This window comes from Pipistrellus hanaki (assembly GCF_964339955.1).
Source record: "Pipistrellus hanaki genome assembly, chromosome: 4".
NCBI classification, from domain to species: Eukaryota; Metazoa; Chordata; class Mammalia; order Chiroptera; family Vespertilionidae; genus Pipistrellus; species Pipistrellus hanaki.
The window spans coordinates 87695787-87713554 of NC_140506.1; the positions used below are offsets into that span (position 1 = coordinate 87695787).

The window sequence follows — 17768 nt, forward strand, 5'->3', positions numbered from 1 at the left end:
TTCTAGAAGTCTGATTCTGGTCCATTCGGACCCCTCCAATTTTCCAGTCCCAGAAAGGATTCCCTGCCGGAGTCATCCAACATGACTCAGTGCACCTGCAGCATAAGAGTGACCATGAGTGCCGCTCTGGGCTCCACCACAGCACGCACCGGGCCATGAAAACAGGCTGAAATGGCCTTCTGGGTAAAGCAACTCCAGCTTCATACTAGCAACATTCAAAATGCTACCAGTCCCCCTAAACGTGGGAGTTGCCTCTAGTAACATATGGATTCATTTCTTCTAAATCCATTCCAACCTAAAAGTCACTCATTACCAGTGCTCTGCTTTGAAAGCAAAAGAAAAACTCAACAGCAAACAACCAACAAAAACCAAACAGCAAGAACCACAACAGCACCAAAGCCCCACTTTGTCTCCAGCAGAGCACAGTGAAGCCGAAAAGGGATCTGGTGGTGAGGTTACGAGCAACGTTCTTCCCTGTTCTCACTCCCCAACACTCTGCACTGAGGCGCTATCACTTTCCTAATTTGAAGAATAATAAATATGCTTGCCCCAGACTATTTTCAATGCTCACACAGTTAGAAGAAGCCACCTGACCTTTTAAAAATGTGATTTACTTTTTGACACCTAAAGCAATAAATGCTGGATATGCAAGCCCGTACCTGGCTGAGTTGCTGCATCAGCTGCGGCGCTGTGTGCCCACAGGTCTCTGAACCTCCAGCGGAGAGCTGGGCTGACACGCGATACATTGCAAGAGGTGGAAATGCAGTGCCCAACAGCCATTTACCCTGCAAGGTATTTAATGCCGTCATCCCGGTTTTGCTTTTCCCACTAAAGGACACACAGAGAATTACCAATCCTGGCTTACGAGGCTGTAAATAAGACTAAATTCACCAAGTGCTTCGTCTGCACTCTCTGGCAGGCTGGATATTGGCTGTCACTCTTCGAGGAGGATGCTACTCCGGATTCCAGCAGCCTTATCCATCTTCTTCAGTTGGCTTCTGGGTAAGAGGCCTGCCCATCAGTGTCCATGCTCTCACCTAGGACCACTCACTGTTTCTTAGTTATTTACCCTCCTCAGGCTTGGCCTGATGGTTTTTCTTTTCAAACCTTTGCCGAGAACTCTATCGGTGACCTCATCTGTCGCTCTTCCATTACTGTGAGGAACTTGACAAGATCTTGCCCATCTACACCAACTCTGTGCCTTTGAGTCAGTAAGACAGGGAAGAACACTGTTCTTACTTCCAGATTCTAGAAGAATTCTAAAGGCTTCTCATTTAAGAGTCCTGAGTCACAGAACATAGGTCTTCGTTTCATCATCTGTGAATGCGAGTAAGAATGGTACCCACCTTGTTGGGCTGTCAAGAAAAGTAAAAGACATATAGGTCACGATGACCTACACAGGCCTGAAGAAGTGCACATACAGAGTACACAGTGGTTACTACTGTGCATCCTTTTTTGAAATAGTTACAGTAATTCCTGTCCAAGAAACAGAGGCACAGATTACAAGTTCCCTAAATTTCTTCAGAGACTGTGATTGAATCGTCTTAAGGAGAGAAGAATGACTTCAAGACCAGAATACGCAACTCCAGGTTGAGTGGACTGGATTGAACAATAAATGTGTGTGTGTGTGTGTGTGTGTGTGTGTGTGTGTGTGTGTGTGTGTTAGGTGTGTGTAAGAACTGCATCTTTGTTCTGTGGTACAAATCATATTATGTAGTTTTCACTCCTCAGGAATAGCAAGGTACAGTGTATCACTAGAAGGCATAGATATTTCCTAAAGCAGTAAATTATTCTCAGGATGTACGAGTACATAAGACCCCTGAGGGCACAAATTTTTGTCCATTTTCTTCTCTGCTCCGTCTCCAGAGTCTGAGACAGCACCGAGCACAGGGAGAATACTCAATATGTATTCATTCAATTGATGAATGAATGAAAATTTTAACTATTATTTTTCACCTTCTCAGGAAACTGGTTGAAAATTTGGTGATCTTCTTTCTCTTGTTATATGAGTGACTTTGTTCAGGTCCATCACATTCTCTGCCTCGGGTAAATGGGAATACTGGGTGCAGAGCACTCTTAGCTATTGCCACCTCAGCTTCCTTTACCTTCTCTGGTAATGGAGTCCCCTCTGTTCTGGAGTACATGCCAGAGGTGGTTAGGGTGGGGACACCAGGCTCAGGCAGGAATTGATGCATGATACAGACCCAAGCAGATTATACCTCGGTTGATTCAGGGATGGATCATGATGACACCTGGGCATTTTCAGTCCTATCTGCTGAGCTACAGGGGGAGTTTAACTTTATAGGTAGGAATTGCTCAGTCATCATGAGTAAGCATGCTCAACAAACACAGGAAGTCTCTGCAACTGTGCAGGAAATGAAAAGAGGGAGAGAATGGCGGAGGGAAAGAGGACACTGAGACTGAGAGAGCCAGCCCTGACTACACGGATCCAGTTGATGGATACAGCTGTGCCTGAAGCCAGTTTTCCATAATGTAACACCTTAAGCCCTATCTCCAATTTCTATTCTGCTGAACCCAGTTGAATTGAGTTTCTATCCATTTGCAATGGAAAGAGCTCTAACAAATATAGAAATAATGTATGTTTTATAGTACTATTTCAAATCATTCTAGCTATTTTAAAATAATTAATGAGGAAGAATGAGTGATATAAAAGAATGAAATACATACATGTTTATAATAAAACTAGAGGCCTCATGCATGGCATCCATGCTCTGGGGGGAGGGAGGGATTTGGTGGGTCCCTCAGCCCAGCCTGTGTACCCTGTACAGTTTGGGACCCCTTGGGGGATGTCCACCTGCCAGCTTCGGCCCATTCCCCGTGGACATCCCTGAGAGGTCCTTAGCACTGCAGAGACAAGAGAGGCTCCCGCCACCACTGCTGCGCTCACCAGCTTCTGGCTGAGCTGCATTCCCCCTGTGGGAGTGCACTGGCCATCAGGGAGCAGCTCCTGCATGGAGCGTCTGCCCCCTGGTGGTCAGTGCATATCATAGGGACCAGTCATTCCGCTGTTTAGCTGATTTGCATATTAGGGTTTTATTATATAGGATAGGGTTCTAGAAAGCTTATAGGTTCAACTATAACAACTTTTAACATATTTTAGTCTTGATATTTTTAAACATTTTGGTTCTCAAACTGAAGTATATTATATTTTAAAGCAAACATGTAAGAGCTGCATTAGCCAGTTGGACATAATAAAAGCATTGTGGGCTAAGCAGCTGAAACCAGTATTTTTTTTTCTTGTACTATTAGCATACACTTGAAAAGAAAACAATAACAATAATAATAGCAGTAACTAACTTCCCGGGTTTTTCAGTTCTGAAATTATTTGCTAAACTAGACTGAACTGGTCCAAAGGCAAAGGAAAGCTTTTCCTACAATATCCAGATATCAGTGTGCATTCCATCAGCTCCTCAGCATCAATTTTCCTTGAATAAACATGTTTTGAGTGGTTCATCTCAGCCCTGGAATCTAGTGCCATAGGTAACATAAAGGGACCAGGGCTTACTTATAACTCAATTATCCTTCAGATTGGTCAGTTAGATGCTAATTCTGAGAATAAGAATATGGGTAAAGAAAAACTCTAGCCCTGGTCCATATGGCTATTGAGTGGGTGTCGTCCTGAGCACCAAAAGGTTATTAGTTCAATTCCTGGTCAGGACACATGTCCAAGTTTCAAACTTAGTCTTTAGTGGGGAGAGCACAGGAGGCAATCAATGGATGTTTCTCTCTCACATCAATGTTTCTCTCTCTCTCCTTCCCTGTCTCTCTAAAAATCAATAAAAATATTTTTAAAAAATTAGATTTAGATTCATTTAAAAGAAAGAATCTAGACATAGCTTCTGACTCATTATGACATTCACAAAATGTTACTGAGAAGCACCATAAATATGCTAGACTTACACATAAGAGTAACAAAGATGTCTAAGTATTTCAACTTGGCACTGTGAACTAAAGAGTAACTGGGTAATTTATTTTAAAAAGCATTAATTTATTTTTATTTAATTAAAATGGATTTCATAAAAATTTCTTCCTGCCTCTCACGTGGCAAGGTTACATTTTCCTTCAGCACACACAAAAATCAAAGAGCTTTTCCAATTTAATGACAAAGATATAGAAAATACTAGGTAATCAAAATCAAAGAACAATATGAAAGTCTGACAAATAATTTAATTAGATATTGTGCTTAATTCTGAGTATTAAAGGAGATATGTTAACTTTTATGCCACTGTTAGATAAAAATTTGTAAATAAATTAGTACAAATACAAATATATACATTATATATATATATATATATTGTTTAAATTGCTTCCAGATAATAGAACTTTATATATAGTACGTAAAATATATTTATATATTAATAGATTTAGATTTATAAATTATATATAAATCATACGTAATTGTAACTATAACATATACTATTTATATTTATAATTACAGATAAATATATTAATCATACAGGAGGGGGCAAAAGTAGGAGCACTATTGTGAGTATGCAAAACAGTTTATCCTTGTATTATTATGTTGTGATTATTGTATTACTTTCCACACGAACTATAGACCTTCCTGCATTAATTTATAATTATACATTGTAATTATAATATGATTTATTACTATATATATAATTTTATTACCTAGAAGCAAACATCTTAGAAAAACTGGGTTGCAAAAATGAACTGACCTGAATTACAACGCCTAACAAAAAAGCGAAATTGTGTTTTACAATTTATGGTGGAACATGTCCATGAATTTGCCTCCCCAACCAGCTGCTTCTTCGTGTTGATTTGGGTTGTTCTGTGCTGATTTATCTAAACAGAATTGATCTATAAAACTGAGGGTGACTTCTGATCAGACTTTATTACAGTGTGGTATTTGATTATGTCCTAAAACCACAAAATCTTGGCTTTGCTCATCTTCCCACATGCCCGAATTTGATAAACTACATATAAGCTGTGTTTGCAAAGAGTCGGAACTCTAAAGTATATATGATAATCCAGGCATCTAGTGGAATTTTTAACTTTTCACTCCATTGCCTTGTCATTTTGAAGTCATTTGCCTGATGGATTTGGATATTTTGAAGAAATCAGAAGTGAAATATTTACTCAACATTCTCCAGTAATATGAACACCTCTTTCCACATTAGGTCTCTTTCTAAGGAGTTTAGTTGTGTAAAGTTCTAATACTATTACTGCTCAATCACATTTTTTAACAGAAGGAAGGCTTTCTATGACAATGCAGTAAGGTTTTTAAAAAATTCTTTCCTTTGAATTTGAATTTTGAAAGTTTGCTTATATTTAATTACTTAACATCGAATGATAACCATAGTATTATTGCACTGAAATTTCCTACAAATTCCTAAAATAGCAAAGTTTTAGGGAGATTTATATGACCTTGAAATTCTCCAGAGAGACAATTCTGAAGTTCCTTATGAACAAAGATTCGCAAAACAATTGTATATTTTTTTATTGAATTTATTGAGGTGACATTGGCTGCAAAGCCATACAAGTTTCAAGTGTACAACTCAATAAAACATCATCTGCACGCTGCACTGTGCTCCCATCACCCCAAGCAAAGTCTCTTTACTTCCCCAGTCCCCACCCTCCTTTGCCCACCTTTACCTACCCCCACCCTCCTTTCCCTCTGGCTATCACCACACTGTTACCTATGCCATATGATATAAATATATATATTTTTTTGCTAATCCCTTCACCTTCTTTTATCCAGCTCCATCCCCTGCACCGCCACCCTGACCAGTCTGTTCCATTTATCCATGCCTCTGTTTCTATTTTGTTTGTCAGTTTATTTTGTGCATTAGATTCCACATGTAAATGAGATCATATAGTATTTGTATTTCCTCCAACTAGCTCATTTCACTTAGCATAATAATCTCCAGGTCTATTCATGCTGTTGAAAAAAGGTGAGATTTCCTTCTTTTTTATGGCTGAGCAGTATTCCACTATGTCCGTGGTTGGCAAACTGCAGCTCACAAGCCACATGTGGCTCTTTGGCCTCTTGAGTGTGACTCTTCCACAAAATACAACAGCCTGGGTGAGTCTATTTTGAAGAAGTGGCATTAGAAGAAGTTTTAAAGTGTTGGCTCTCAAAAAAAAGTCAATCATTGTACTGTTGATATTTGGCTCTGCTGACTAATGAGTTTGTGACCACTGTACTATGTGAATGTACCACAGCTTTTCTAACCACTCATCTACTGATGGGCACTTGGGCTGTCCCAGAATTTGGTTATCCTATATAATAAAAAGATAATATGCAAATCGACCAAACAGTTGTATGACCGGTCACTATGATGAACACTGACCACCAGGGGGCATATGCTCAATGCAGGAGCTGCCCCCAGCCCGCAGCCCTGATTGGGCAGGCTCTAAGCACCTGATGGGGAACAGGAAACCAGGAATAGATGGCAGGCAGGTCACCCCACACACAAAGGGCAAGTGGCATTGGGGACTGGGACAGCAAGCCCAACCTTTGGTCCCTCCCCCTGGCCAGCAGGCTCTGATAGCCCAATGGCTAATGGGGAACAAGAGTTGGGTGGTGGCCAGAGGTGGGGCAGGCTGCCAGCAGCTGGGAAAGATGGTCCTGATTGCAGTCCGGGCCTAGGGACCGTACCTGTGCACAAAGTTCATGCACTGGGCCTCTAGTTGTAAATAACGCTGCATGCCAAGGGAATGGCGGGCCTCCAGTTTCTTCAAGCTGGTCAGATCATTTTTCTCTCCCTCCCTCTTTCCTTCCTTCTTTCTTGATCAGTATGTTGACTGCCTACTTTGTGGCAGGGATTGCGACTGGAGATAAGGGGAAAAGCAAGACACAAACTATTCCTGCCCTGCTGGAGACCATAGGGCTGCAGGCTACTAGAACAACCCATTCCTAACCCACCTTCCAGGCTGTGCTAGACCACCAGGGAGCCGGGTACAAGCTCAGGCCCAAAGGAAAAGCCAACCCATCAGAACCACAGCCTCAAGTCCGCATAGAATATGGTTTCCACAATGACACAATTAATGGAGTAAGAAGTTGTGAACAGCCTAAAATCAGAAAGATTGCAAGTACTTAAAGCAAATTATGGAAATGCAAGTAAATTGAAGCAATCTTGGCACTACTGATAGAAAGACTACCTTTTCCCCATCAAATGTATCCAAAAGACCTATTCACCAAAAGGTTAGAGGGGCACTGCTCAAGTACTGGCATTTCTAATCATGAGTTTTCTTCAATTGACAGAATAATAAGTGCACATATGGTTGTGTTAAGTGTCCTGGAAACTTTGGATGTACATTTTCAGCGACTGGTGCAATTAAACATTAACTGTCCATTTCTTAGTCCTGAAGAAGTCAAGTTGCTCTAGGTAATGAGCTTTCTATTTATTTATTTTTATTTCCAATAACAGCATTTCCTTCAATTGCCTGTCACGGATTCTGCCCTAAGCAGCTCCCCCCACCCTCCCCACCTTGTGGACAAGCTCTTCAATGGAGACAGATTTCTCTAGAAAGGCTGAGGCTGTGGCTTCAGGTAAAAGCAAACTTCTTTCTGATGAAAAGGAAAATATAATATGTCTCATCCAACGTATTTCTTCAAACTAGCTCAAATGTTGTTCTTAACATTAAGCTGTGAGCTATCCCCATCACACAGATAACACTAGTACTATAGGTGTCACTATAGTGAGTTATTTCTTTCTTTGCAATGGAACTTTAAGTTCTGGTCCAGGTATCCACTTGTCTTCTCAGATTTTTCACCTCTATTCACTATATTTTTAATTGATTTTTTACAGAGAGGAAAGGAGAGGGATAGAGAGTCAGAAACATGGATGACAGAGAAACATGGATCAGCTGCCTCTTGCACCTCCCTCCCCCTCCCCCCCTCGCCGCACTGCGGATGTGCCCGCAAACTGGGTACATGCCCTTGACCGAAATCAAACTTGGGACCCTTTAGGACACAGACTGAGGCTCTATCCTCTGAGTCAAACCAGTCAATGCTCTATTCACTCTTGCTATTTACAAAATGAAGCTATATCTGACACAGGTTGTCTTTGAGAAAGTGTTTGCCCCTAAAGAGCAGAGCATGTATTACCCCCGCCCCCCCAGCCTGCCCAATGGAAAAACTAAATAGATTAAAAGGCAGCTTAATGTCTGTGTGTACATTTTTGGCCTGGATGCTCTCTAGGCTGGAATCGAAGATGTAAGTTCTATTTTTAATGTCTTCTTACGGAAGCACCATGAACTTAGCAATGCACAGAATTTATGACATACTCAATTTTATACCATGAGGGAGATGGGGGTAGAGGATGACTTTTCCATCACATTTCCCATGAATCTCAGATCACTTGTAAATTGCAGAGCCTGACATTTAAACTGTGCCATGTTGATAGCTCAGGCACCACCCTTCCCCCCACCCCCCTCCACCAGGGGACCACTGCTGATGCCTCATTTCATAATGCAGCATGATGGTGAGTCAAGGGTGAAGATCAACCTGTTAAGTCTAAAGCAATTACCTTCTCCTGCAGATAAAGAGAAGCCCACATCAGAGCAGAGGGCGGAATAAGCAGAGAGACTCCAAGAACCATATGGCCAGCTTCAGCTTGTATCCTTGACGTGACGGCGAGCACCTGGGCAAAGGCCAACGCTTGGCGCAGTGCACCCACAGCCATTTCTGGCCAAATGCTCATCTATTTCTGGAAACTTACCTGCCCTTTCCGGTTGGCTATCCTGAGACTCTAAATTCTGACATGAGTCCCTGCTGTCTCAAATCATATGTTCTATTTACATTTTTAGAATAGCGTATTAAAATGGCATCCGTTCCGAAAACCCTGTACCGACAATATCCCAAAAGTGCTGAATAACCATCGTGTGTGTAGGCCCACTTCCCGGTAGCATCGAATTTAGCAGCGCTGTATTTGAATAAATGCTTTCCCCTCCTTGATGTCTACATTTTCAACAACAGCTGAGGTTTTTTAGTCTTAGAAACTGGAATGCTTTTTAATTAGTGCTTTGCACTTAACCTCTCAACTGCCACGTCTAGGCTGTATTTCTTAATGATAAAGTGAGAAGAAAAGAGGACTCTATCTCATTCTTAGCACACTTCCAAAGGATCTGGATTAGAAACCCTGCTGCTGACATGTGCAGGCAGCATGTTACCCTGGAGAAATCCTGGATTTTGGAGGCAGGCATGAGCTAAAATCTAGATCCCAAGTAGTAGTTAAGTCATCAAGGAAATGACTTCAGCTCACTAGCTTCAGTTTTCTCATCTGCAAAAAAGGGACATCCATCTCATATGCATGACATTGGATGGCACTGCCTGGAACTCAATAGGTCTTCACAGGAGGGGACAGAATTCAAAGCCAGGTCTCAAAGCCATATTCTATCCTCCTGCAAAGATGAGGGGAGATGAAGGTCTGGAGGTTCCTGAAAGCTCCTTGGAAGGATGAGAGCTTGCTCCTGAAGCTGCTGACAAGTTTCTGAGCAGGTGAAGGGCCTGTAGAAGTGACTAAGAATGAAGCCCACAAGGGATGAGAACATTGGAGGCTGTGAAACAGTCTATGGCCACAGTGAAAGCCAGCGTGGGGCACAGAATAACCAATTCAATCAGTACCTGTAGCAGCACTGAAACCATATCCCTCAGAACAAGGAGAACATGTCTGGGCCTCCACAAGAATCACATGGTTGGGTGCTTTAAAAATACTTTAGCCCTCATTGGTTTGGCTCAGTGGATAGGGACTCAGCCTGCAGACTGAAGGGTCTGGGTTCAATTCCAGTCAAGAGCACATGCTCAGGTTGCCAGCTCAATCCCCAGTAGGGGTGGTGCAGGAAGTAGGGGTGGTACAGGAGGTAGTCTATCAATGATTCTCTCTCATCATTGATGTTTCTCTCTTTCTCTCTCTCTCTCTCTCCCTCTCTAAAAATCAATATAACTATTTTAAATTATAGGTATTGGGGTTTACTCCAGAACTGTGGGCTTAGATTCTCCATGTCTTAGACTCAGGGATTTGTGTGTGCATGTGCATGTATGTGTGTGTGTAGAGAGAGTAAGAGATGAATGAAGAGAGAGAGAGAGAGAGAGAGAGAGAGAGAGAGAGAGAGAGAGAGAGAGAGAGAGAAATATCAAATACAATGTCAAGTTTGGATATAACTGATCAAGGGTGAAATCTGGGTGTGTATTAGTCAGACACATACCATATTTTCCGGCATATAAGACGACCCCCTACATCAAGTATACAACCAAAGGTAAATGTAATGAAATTATTCACAAATCCTGAGTAATTCTATGGAGGTAAGGAGATGGTATGGAAAATTACATGTAGGCATTTTTCACTGATGCTTGCACTTGGAAAGCTCCAGATGTCCTCAGATCTACAATATCTAAAATTATACACATGGGAAGGTTATAGATATGGAATAGATCTACAGTTTAAAACTTTAAAGAATTTATATCCCATCTACTCCAACCTCTTTCATATGCAAGAATAACCCAGAAAAATGATCATGTAACCAGATATCTTAGTGGTGTAGGCTCATTATTAATGGGCATATTGATCATAAGGGAAAGTGTCGCACAGGAGGAGGGAAATGCATGGGGATGTGTAATAAAGAAATAAAATGTTAGACTGTTAGAGGTCAGAATGTTTGTATTGATATAATCATGCATTTAAATATGCTTGGAAATATTATGTGTCATGTTTGCAGAAATGAATGGCAATAAATTAGTGGATTCTGAAGAGCAGATCTTGGCCAGTAAGCTATATGAAGATGGACAAGTTAAGGGTAAGGGAGTTGTCAAGTGTCTACATCCCATTGACTACATCCCATGAATGCAGACATGGAATAGTTCACACAGTTGCAACCCACCCAAGAGGGAAGGAGACACCAGCTAAGGAAGGATTGTACCTGCTGTGCTTCTGGTTGCCCTGGCGACAGAAGCCCACTATTCATGTGGATGTCATGGTATTGCATACAACACTTGGAAAGGAAATAAATTATGATATCAATAGCAGAGTAAAGGTAGTCCTGAGAGCCTCAGTGTGGGGAGGAATTATGATCGAGTTTGAGTGGTGGTTGTTAGAAGACATGTGATCAGGATGAAAGATATTAGATGAAAAATGATAAAAATGTAGGAAGTGTGTGTGTGTCTGGGGTGGGTGGAGGAAGAGAGAGAGAAATACTAATGACAAAATAAACAAATACCTGGACACATAATAGGTCTGTCATTTTTCTTACTGACATACTCCGGACTAAAAACCCTAAATTAAATGTTAATGAGTCCACATTGATTTGTCTATCCTCGTTACTCTCACCATGTAGGAGGCAGTCTGTCCTGGGAGACTCAATGAAACTCCAAGTCTTAGCAAGTTGGCATTTCAGGTGGTGAATGCGGCAGCCTCTGCTCAGGTGTTTTCTTGCCCAACTGTCGCTCCAAAGAGACCCAATTCCTCGATAGGGTGCAGAACGATACGATGGTTGGTTGTACATGTCAACTTGGCTAGGCTATGGTGCTTAGCTGTGAAGGAGTGTTGTAGAGGTGATTAATATCTACAGTCAGTTGACTGTAAATAGAGATTACCCTCTAGCATGTGGTGGATCTCATCCAATGAGCTGAAGGCCTTAAGAGCCAAGCCAAGCTTCCTGGAGAAGGAATTCTCCTTCAAGTCTGTAGCACAGAAATCCTGCCTAAAATTCCAGCCAGGAGGCCACAGATTTTTAGCCTCAACGCCTACAAGATCAACTTCTGTCTGTTTCCAGCCTGACAATCTGCCTACAAATTTCAGACTTGCCAGACCCCATATCATCACATGAGACAGCGCCTAAAAATAAATGTATTTCAATAAATAAAGATAGACAAGCATAGAGATACTTCATTTTAAATACAGACATTTTGATATGGATATATAGTATCTATCTCTAGAGAGGGAGAATATATATATATATATATATATATATATATATATATATATATAATTTTTAGAAATCCCTTCCTTGAGAATTGAAATCTGATCCTTTGCCCCTTTGCCACTTACACTATTGGCTCTGCTTCTGTCCTCGGACATTATGAAGAACAAGTTGAATATAGTCTAATTATTTGTGAAAATACATTTGGTAACTTGGCACACCAATTTTTTAACTCATCAATCAACTAGTCACACTGGATCCTGATTTTCTAAAAGCTCTTCTGGTAGATCCAACTGCAATATCTTTCCCCAAGAGTATCAGACACTGTGACCCCACTACTCTAGATAAGTGGGTAGTACTAGGGGTGATTTCTGGAAAGAGTCAGGCCAACCAGATTCTACCTTCAGCAACTTTAAATGAATACATTGATTGTCTCAAGTCCATGGGCAAAGCAGGATAAGGCTCAGGGTGGCCATGCCTGCCCACACGCCATAGGCAGGGAAAAGAATCTACAAACAGAAGATGGAAGAATAGGTCCCAGTATAACCAACGCCTGCAGTTTTCAATTCTATCTGAGTAAATGATTGAGCTGTCTCTTTGGTGTTCTCTGATTGAACTCTGTGTCCTTAGTTTCTGGAAAAATAGCTCTGAATCTTTCCAGGATCCACTCTTGTCTTAAGATAGCAGAGTGGCTTTAAGTTACTGGTAGCCAAATGATGGGTAACACCGATGCTGATTCTGCATTGCCCGGCAAGAGGGCCATGTGGAGGATTTATGTTTACACCCAAGCAAAGCATGACACAGTCCTCAGAGCACACTGAGCTGCTTGCTACCTTAGAAATTGAATTTGGAGAGCTGTTTTTACAAAAGGTCAAGCTAAATTATTATAAGGAGAGCAGTTCTTATAAGGTTACTGCAGTGAGCTTCACCCAACAGTATGATAATAAGCAAAAAGAATGGGAAACCCGGATAGAGCATTCACGACGTGCTAGTCATTGCGCTGAGAGTTTTGCGTCTACTTCATTCTCACTTCAATGCTACGAGGTATCTGCTGCTATTATTACCATTTGACAGAACAAGTGGTGACCATCCTCTTTGCCAAATTGTGCTTAAGAAGAAAATTTGAGAGCCAAAATTCAGTACATAGTATCAACAACTTTATTCCTGTAGAGAGGGATCAAAATAGTTCACTCCAAAATATATCACATTAGCATACTGATTAGTTTGAATTAAAGTACTTAGAAAACAGTCAGTAGAAGGACACTCTGGCCCTCCCATGTCCCTTTGAAAGCAGGAAATAAATATTCCAGGTGTTGCCGAAACTGGTTTGGCTCAGTGGTAGAGCGTCGGTCTGCAGACTAAAAGGTCCCAGGTTCGATTCCGATCAAGGGCATGTACCTTGGTTGCGGACACATCCCCAGTAGGGGATGTGCAAGAGGCAGCTGATGGATGATTCTCTCTCATCAATGTTTCTAGCTCTCTATCCCTCTCTCCTCCTCTCTGTAAAAAATCAATAAAATATACTTTAAAAAACTATTCCAAGTGCAAGGCACCCTCCCAGTATCCAGAGATAGAGAATTTGGGGCCAATAGGCTGCATAAACAGGCCTTGCTATTTCCTCATCAATTTACTACCCCAAACCCAAACCCTTTGCCTTATCAATTCTTCACGCTTTTATTCTTTCTTTGTCTACAAGGTATAAAAGCTGCCTGCTCTGATCATTTCTTGAGCTCCCATATATGTAAGATTATTTTTCTCCTGTTAATCTGCCTGGTGTCAATTTAATTATTAGGCCTTCCAAAGAACCTAGAAAGGAAGAAGGAAAAAGCTCCCACCTCCCAACCCTGCCTACATTCCCAATTAGTAAGCAAGATGTTTTACCATTCTTGTTATATGTAAAAAAAATAATAAAAATCTTAATTTTAGGTCCAAGTGGTGCCAAGTACCTATTTCTTTCATCACTGTGTCCTGTATTTGTTTCCAAGACAACAAATAGAGTGGGGCAGTACGGCATCCAATCATTTATGTCAGAAATTTGGAGTGGCTTCCTCCCTTCTGGAGCCAGAATGCCCTTCATCTGTAAACACAGGGTGAAGTTGTTATAATTTCACACTTGCCGAATAACAAAGCATCCTTATTCTCCCATCAAGTCGTTGTGGATCTCAGGATCCACTTTCCGTTCCTGGAATCGCGACTAAATGCTCTGTAAGTGGAGAGAGCGATCGCTAAGTGGGCTTAAGTTGTGAAACGGGCATTGTCTGAATGGCAAATTTGGCTGGGAGAGATAAACAGATGGCCGAGGCCCTGTTTCAGCTTCTCAGAGTACAACAAAGTGGAGGGAAGAAAGAAGAAACATGCTACATTAAACCGGAGATGCTCAGTTGGAATAACCTCACGTGTCAAAAATATATCTATTTACACAGAGCCTGGATTTAAACACCAGCGCTCCCCCTACGAGCAAAAAGGAATTCGGAATAGTTCTCTTTTCAAGCAATCATTTTCTCTTAAAAATACCAAAAGAGGAAAAAAGTGCCGAGTAAACAGAACATTGAAAAGAATCAAATAATATGAGAGAGATTTGAATCGGGCCTTCTCTATAGAAACCCCTCCATCCGCATCCCCGGATGAGCTGAGTGGCAGCTATCTCTTCACAGACGCCTTTCGGGGCCTCGAGATTTAATTCATTCTTACCGCTACCTCTGTTTAGGGAGGATTCTCTCTTAGAAATCAGGATTGCTCATCTCCTTTTGTCTTGGAGCGTCCTGTAAAGCCATCTGATTTCCCACAGGCATCCTGCATCCAGGGAAAAATCAGAGCCTTTGCTCTAACTCCACTGGATTTTTCACCTCTTCCGCCCTCCCTCCTGCCAAATCCTGACCCATGTGTCCAAATGATGACTCTTCTAGGAACAGTATGAAAACGGAGGGCGGCGCGATAATTAGTAGTGGCTGTGGTGTTTGTTTTTGCAAAGATGTGACTTCACTTACTAAAGTCATTGTTTTTCTTGGTTTCTCAGGCATAGTCTGAAGGAGTTGTTCCGGGTTCAATGGTAAGAATGCAGAGGTGAAGCAATTAAGCAAAAAATCCTTGCTGCTGTCTTTAATAGAAACATTCAGGATGGAAGGAAAAGGAGAGAGGGAAGGAAGGAGGGAGAGGGTGGAAGAGGGAGAGGAAAGGAAAGAAGGAGGGAGGAAGGAAGGGGGAGAGGAAAGAAGGGAGGGAGGGAGGGGAAATAGGGAGGAAGGACAGGGGGAAGAGATAAGAGATGAAGGGGGAGGGGGAAAGAGGGAGAGGAGAAGGGGGAATAGAGGGAGGGCCCAAGACTGATCTCAGTATTTGCAGGTGTCATCAGGGACATCATAACTTGTCATAAAGATCGATCTTCAGAAACCCAGACCAGCAAAGACAACAGCCCAGTCTAAGGGTGGTTCTCTGTTGGTGTGAGAAGCAGTAAGGCTGGCTCTTTAGCACATCCAGGGCTGAGAAAGAGGGAGGCCTAATGAAAACAAAGCAATGCCCCATCCCTGCTGGAAAATCATCTTACCAAGAATCACTGTGACAAGAAAGCACGCACTTGCCTCTTTCCATTCCACCCCCAACCCTATCAAGTCCTCAAAGACTTGACTTCAAACATAAGCCCCCTCTTCACAAGCCGCCCGCTCCTCTGCCTCCTCCCGCACTCCCCTTTGAAATCCACAGCCTCTCAAGTGTGAAAACCTGGGTCAGGCCTTTGTCTAAAGTGAAGGCTTTGGGCTTTCATCCTCTCCAAGATCTCCCCTCCTCTTTGACCTCCGAGCCAGCAAGACATCTTGTCCTGCATCTGGGATTCAATGGCCTGCTCCCGGTAACCTGAATAACTGGCGTTTGCCTCACAGGAACACAGCAAACCATCGCAAAATCTCCGCAGTGCCAGAGGGCCTTGGCAAAAGGAGGGAATTACAGGACATTTTCCCTCCGTGGTCTCAGGAGACACGCCTTCTACTCCAACTATGCCCCCACCCTCCCTTTTTCCCCCTCAAATATCTTAAACTTTTACCTCTCCCCAAATTTCAAAATCATTAAGTTAGACAGACAGTATAGGCCCCCTCGTGCCTGGTTGTATTCTTGGCTCGGCCTTTGCTCCTGGTTTCCCTCTTGGCCTGTCCCCGTTTGCAGGTGGAGACCCAGCCTGTCTTGTTTCAACATTTTATCCCCCACGGCCTGCCCCATGCCTGTCACCATAGGAGCCTCTCAATAAATATTAGTTGAATAAATGAATGAATGAGGCATATGCAGTAGGGAGAAGAATGAATCTTATTAAATTGAGTCTGATATTAGAATAGGATTAGAAAAATCCGTTGGGGTTTGGAGCTTATTAATAAACAGTTGCATGATATTAAACTATGAAGACAGGGAGGAAAAACAGCTCATTATTCTGGTATTTTCCTTCCTAGCATAAAGCCAGGGAAGGAGCTGCATTGCGAGGAGGCAGGCGATACATTTAAGCACCGTAAATACCAACATTAGCACACAGCCTCCGTGCAATCTAATTTACTCTCCAACGCAATCCATCATAACTGAAGTATGTTTTTGCTTATAGGGATCATAAAAACTCGCTTGATTTATTGCTTTTGTTCCCCTCCTGTGTTCCCGGGGAAAATTACACATGGATCTCCTTCTTCGGGGAAAGAGAGATTCTTGTCACCGGGGCATTGACAAACACAAACTCACTTTTCCCTCTGGAGGGAAGGTGTCAGGAAAGGGGAGTTTAATCAATTGTCACATCAGTGCTGTGGTGACCGATCTGCGCTCAGTATTAGTTCTCTGTGCGCAGATCACCTGCAGGGCCTAAAACAGTCTCCATTCTTCATGAGATGTTCCTTCAGCCACAGTCTCAAATACTTATTGCTCGTGATCATATTAGCAGTCAAAAGGATAACTGCAGACTTGGTTTCATGAGGTGCCTCTCACAGGCCATTTTATTTGAGCATCCATAAAGCTTTTCACAACTGAGACCTGCAAATGGAAGCAGGGGTTCCCAACCTTTCTTTTGACCAGGCCCCACCTAAGCACCTCTAAAATCCTGATGCCCCTCCCCTCCCCGTGATGTATAATTCCTATTATTCAAATAGTGAACTCTATTCACGTGGAGGAAACCTAAGAGGCCATGAACTTGGTCTAAACAAGCTTCCAAAGAACATGGCATCCATGAAAGAGAAAAATAAAAGAATGAAAGGACAGTTGAAGTACAGAGGAGGAAATCACTAAGAAATTGCTTAAAACATAATAATAATATGAAGTGATATGATAGTAAAAAAGATAGTAAAGTTTCAAAACAAATAGCAGAGAACTGAAATGCATAAATATCTCACAATATATATTTATATACTGTATATGAGGCCCTTAGAACAACAAGAAATGCAAAAAATTCACTGTTAATAACTCATTCTCAAATTTCCCCCCTTAAAAATCATATTGCCCCTCTGTGGGGCATGTACCCCAAGTTGGAAACCACTGCTCTAACAGGTCATTTTCATTGCTTTGGTCAGCAATCATGCCAGCCCCTCTCTAGCTTCAGGGATTGGGATGTAAGAGGATGTAAGAGGTGTCCTGATGGGACCTCAAGCAGGGACCTTTATTTCAAATATAAATGAGTTAAGGAGGAAAAGAGAAGGAGGGGAATGGGAGGAAATAGAAAGAAAGAGGAAGGGAAGTAGAGGGGAGGAGGGAAAGAGGAAAGTGGGAAGGAGGGAGGGAGGTATAGAGAAAGAGGAAAAGAAGAGATAGAAGAAGAGGACTTGGAGTCAAGGGATGAGGAAAACAAGAATAAAGAGAGGAGCTAGAGTGAAAGGGAGAGAAAAGAGTTTAAGGATAGAGGAGAAAGA

General features: G+C 42.0%; 1 protein-coding gene across 15 annotated transcripts in view; it reads right to left on the reverse strand.

Annotated features, from left to right (window-relative positions):
* Nucleotides 1–17768, reverse strand: part of RBFOX1 (RNA binding fox-1 homolog 1) — a 1418051-nt gene that overhangs the window by 1366573 nt on the left and 33710 nt on the right. For 5 of the 15 annotated variants that reach the window (XM_084882381.1, XM_084882366.1, XM_084882372.1 and 2 more), the window contains exon 1: nt 8517–8536. The exons of 1 other annotated variant lie outside the window; for it this stretch is intronic. The gene's annotated coding sequence lies outside the window, so the exon portion shown is untranslated. Of the gene's footprint in view, nt 1–8516; nt 8541–17768 lie in introns of those variants that run through there. 9 more of the 15 variants (XM_084882378.1, XM_084882363.1, XM_084882360.1 and 6 more) reach the window with 4 other exon arrangements.